Here is a 5,188-nt window from a genome sequence, read left to right on the forward strand (position 1 = left end):
ATAGTGATCCCATGGTATTATCAAACTATTCTATATCTATGTCCTATACGGGATAATGATCCCATGGTTTATTCTTATATCTCTTTCGGGATAGTGATCCCATGGTATTAACTAAAGTATTTGGTATCTAGTTCGGGATAGTGATCCCATGGTTTTATGTCTACTATCTGTACGGGATGTCTTTCCCCATGATCTTTAACTATAACTTATACGGGATAGTGATCCCAAGGTTTCATATCGATAACTTATACGGGATAGTGATCCCATGGTTTTCTAAATCTATATACGGGATAGTGATCCCAAGGTTTTCTAAATCTATATCTTATACGGGATAGTGATCCCATGGGTTCTAAAATTTATATCTTATTCGGGATAGTGATCCCATGGTTTCAAATCTATATTTACATACATACATTAACTTATCTCGTGTTAGTTCGGGATGACAGTCCCATGATCTTGAACCGTACTTTCGAATATCTCAAACTAACTTATATGTCTTTCGGGATAGTGATCCCAAGATTTTCATTATATAGTTTTGTGTGCTAAACTATACTTTGTGATATACTATTGATCTTACAATTAGGAAAATATGGGATTTTCCTGGGGTAAATACAATACATATTCGAATTGGTAAGAAACGATAACTTAACCAACTTCACATAAGAAAATATGGGATTTTCTTGGATAACAAATCTTTTCGGAAACTAAAGGAAATCGATACATTTTCACAAAACTAAACTGCTTATGAACTCACCAGCTTTATGCTGATTTTCAAACCGCTTGTATTCTCAGGTCCAAGTTAGACAGGTACCCGGTGATCTCTTTTGGCGAAGACGGAGAGCGTAGTAGACTCGTCTCAACTTTTGTTAATATGATGCATATGTATATTTGTATAACTTTACTTTTGAAACACATGTAAACTTTCATATATATGTAATGTAATGTTTGTTTACTGTGAATACTATGTACATTGGATTTGATACACAACGTGGTAGTCAACCCCGGAGACGTTTCCGCCTCTGGTTTTCGGGGTGTGACACCTTCAATAGAATGCGGTTGCCCACCTGGAATTTCAACGGTTTCCTACGTTTATCAGTGTAGCTTTTCTATCGGTCTCTGGAGGCTTTCGATCATTCACGGATCTGAACGATCTTCTCCGTCGTTTCCCGTATGATATCCGGACCTGTGAGAGTGCTTTCAGGGACTCGTCCCTTAGCTAGCTGAGTATCACCCACCTCAGCTCAGCACAGAGGGGATCTGCACTTTCGGCCATAGAGGGCTTCGAATGGAGCAGCCTTTATGCTCGTGTGATAAATGTTGTTATAGGAAAATTCAACAAGGGGTAAATAAGTATCCCATGCTTTCCCGAAGTTGAGCACATAGGCTTGCAACATATCTTCCAAGGTCTGGATAGTTCTCTCAGTTTGCCCGTCGGTCTGCGGATGGTAGGGTATACTCATGTCCAACCTAGTTCCTAAGGAACTTTGTAATGACTGCCAGAACCTTGAAGTAAATCTACTATCTCTGTCCGAGATAATGGATAAAGGAACACCGTGCAGTCTTACAATCTCCTTAATGTAAGTCCTTGTAAGCTTCTCCATCTTGTCTGTTTCTTTGACCGGTAGGAAGTGTGCAGACTTGGTCAGTGTATCGATGATGACCCATATGGAATCAAGTCCACCCGTCGTCTTGGGCAACTTGGTTATTAAATCCATAGTTATCCGCTCCCACTTCGATTCTGGTATCTCTGGCTGTTGTAAAAGACCGGAGGGTTTCTGGTATTCGACTTTGACCTTTGCGCAAGTAAGGCATTTACTCACGAACGTAGCAATCTCTGCTTTCATGTTAGGCCACCAGTATAACGTTTTGAGGTCCAGATACATCTTATCTGATCCTGGGTGTACGGAATAACGAGTGTTGTGCGCCTCATTCATGACTAAGTTTTTGAAAGCACCTAGGCTCGGGGTCCAGATCCGGTCCATGAAATAGTAAGCTTCGTGACCCTTAACCTCCAAGTTCTTATCCATCTCTCTTAGGGATTCACCCGCCACATTTTCAAGCATCAAAGCGTCAAACTGAGCTGCCTTAATTTGGGTGGACAAGTGTGAATGGATAGTCATAGTCAATGATTTGACCATACGACCAGAATATTCCTTCGGACTTAGGGCGTCAGCTACTACGTTGGCTTTTTCCCGGATGATAACGAATTTCGCATTCGTAATCACTGAGTAGCTTGACCCACCGTCGTTGTCTCATGGTGAGCTCCTTCTGGTCGAAGATGTGTTGTAAACTCTTGTGGTCTGTAAAGATAGTGCTCTTCATTCCGTACAAGTAATGTCTCCAGATCTTTAGAGTAAACACAACTGCTCCTAGTTCAAGACCGTGGGTTGTGTAGTTGACTTCATGTGTCTTTAGCTGTCTCGAGGCATAGGCGATGACCTTACCCCACTGCATCAGAACACATCCGAGCCCTTGATTCGATGCATCACAATAGACTACGAAGTCTTCTATTCCTTCGGGAAGGGATAGTATTGGTGCGGTGCACAAGGCTCGTTTGAGCGTTTGGAACGCACTTTCCTGCTTCTCTTCCCAGTTAAAGGCCACACCCTTCTGGTTCAGTGTTGTAAGGGGTTTCCCTATCTGGGAAAAGTTCTGAATGAACCTGCGATAGTAGCCAGCGAGGCCTAGAAATTAACGAATTTTCGTAGGGGTCTTCGGTGCTGATCAATTCTCAATGGCCTTGATTTTGGAAGGGTCCACGTGTTTTCCCTCTTCGCTAACCACGTGCCCTAAGAATTCGACTTGTTGAATCCAAAATTCGCATTTCGAGAACTTCGCATAGAGCTTCTCCGACCGTAAAGTTTCGAGGACTTGTCGCAGATGTTGACTACGTTCCTCCTTACTACGAGAGTAGATAAGTATGTCCTCAATGAAAACGATGACGAATTGATCCAAGTAAGGACGACACACCCGATTCATTAAGTCCATGAATACTGCGGGCGCGTTTGTTAATTCGAATGGCATCACTACGAATTCGTAGTGCCCATAACGAGTTCGGAAGGTTGTCTTCGGAACATCCTCCTTTAGTACTTGTAATTGGTGATATCCGGATCGTAAGTCAATTTTTGAAAAGAAGCTTGCCCCTTGCAGTTGGTCAAACAAATCATTGATCCGAGGTAATGGATAACGATTTTTGACCGTCAGTTTGTTGAGCTCCATGTAGTCGATGCACATGCGAAACGATCCATCTTTCTTCTTGATGAACAAGACTGGAGCTCCCCAGGGTGAGAAGCTTGGCCTTATGAAGCCCTTGTTGAGCAGCTCGTTAAGTTGACCGGACAGTACTTGCATCTCTGCAGGTGCTACATGATAGGGCGATTTGGCTACTGGGGTAGCTCCTGGAACTAAGTCGATTCGGAACTCGACTTGACGTTGCGGAGGTAATCCTAGGATTTCTTCTAGAAAGATGTCTGGAAAGTCGCGTACTATTGGAATGTTCTGGATGTATTTCGTTTCTTGGCTCACATCGACCACGTGAGCAAGGAATGTTGTACATTCCTTTCGTAAGAAATTCTGAGCTTGGATGCTCGAGATGATACGAAGGTTCGTGTCGGGTTTGTCGCCATAGACTACTAAGGTTTCGCCAAACAGCCGATTAAGGTGAACAACCTTTTTGTAACACATGATATCGGCACGATGAAGACTCAGCCAATCCATGTCGATAAGGACGTCGAAACTTTTAATTGAGATCGGCATAAGATCGATAGAAAATGAATGGTTATCTAAAGTTAGGGTACACCCTATGAGTATACTGCTAGTGCTCTCATTCTTTCCATTAGCCATTTCCACAGTGAACGGTTCATTAAGTGCTCGTGATTTTAGCCAAAGTAAGTGAGCAAATTTATGGTTCACGAAACTCCTCTCCGCTCCACTATCAAATAGAATGCATGCATAAGAGGTATCGAGGAGGAACATACCAGTGACCACCGTGGGGTCGGCAACCGCTTCCACATGGCCTATGGCCAGAACTCTTGCCACTCCACTAGAAAAAACTGCCTTTGGGTAGTTTCTCTTGAAGTGGCCTACCTCGCCACATCCGTAGCAAGTTTGGCCCACTCCAGCACCAGGGGCTTGGTTGATTAGTCTCGCCGGAGCTTTACAGAAACAGGCTGTATGCCCCTTCCTGTTGCAGTTTAGACACTGCAACACCTGGCAGGCGCCGTCGTGATGGAAGTTGCACTTGTTGCACTTAAGCAAACTTCCAGCATACTAGTTTATTGGAGCAGCAGCGGAAGGTGTTATCGCAGCATGTACTGCCACAACTTGCCTCTTCTTGGCAGCCTTAGCCTTCTTCTTATCATCCCAAAACTTCCGCTTGGAATCAGCGGTTCTTGTAAGTTCTGAGATGGCCAGGCTAGTGGTTGCGGCCGGGGTACGAACCCCATGGTCTATGAGCCGCTGTGCCAATCACTTGGCACTATCAAATATAGTGGGGTGTGATGGAAAAACATTTCCCTGGTATGGGGGCACCAGTCCCCATATGTATCTTTCAATCTTCTTTCCCTCTGAAGGAATCATGTTGGGACAGAGGGACACCAGTTCACAGAATCTTGCAGTGTAGGCGACTATGTTGGAGCCCTTCGTGGTTAGGCCCGACAGTTCTTCCTCCAGCTTTTGGATCTCGCCCCTCGGGCAGTATTCCTCAATCATGAGGTCTTTTAAAGATCCCCAGCCCATATCATTTGTCACTATTAGAGATAATGACTTTACATGGCTATTCCACCATGTTAGGGCTTTAGTTTCGAAGGTGCAAGCAGTGTACTTCACCTTGCTATCCTCGGAACAAGAGCAGATTTCGAAAACTGATTTGGTTTTCTCGAACCATTGCGAGAGGGCAATGACTCCGCCAGTCCAATTGAAGGATACTGGTTTGCAGTTCATGAAGTCCTTATAGGAGCAGTCTCTCGAGCGCACAGGAGCTTCAACTTCAACTGACTGAACAGGGGTTCCTCCTCAAGTGGAACCAGATGAATGATATTGGGTCATGGTGGAAGCTACAGCTGCAGTTATGGCAACATTTATAGTTATCGTGTCGAACTGAGGAGTAGGTGGTTGTGGAGGTGGAGGAGGTATTGTTTCGTTATTTGGGTTTCTCCTTGGATTTCTGCGAGGCGGCATCTTTGATCTA

This window comes from Lactuca saligna, chromosome 4 (genome assembly GCF_052625555.1).
Source record: "Lactuca saligna cultivar CGN05327 chromosome 4, ASM5262555v1, whole genome shotgun sequence".
In the NCBI taxonomy this organism is placed as follows: Eukaryota; Viridiplantae; Streptophyta; class Magnoliopsida; order Asterales; family Asteraceae; genus Lactuca; species Lactuca saligna.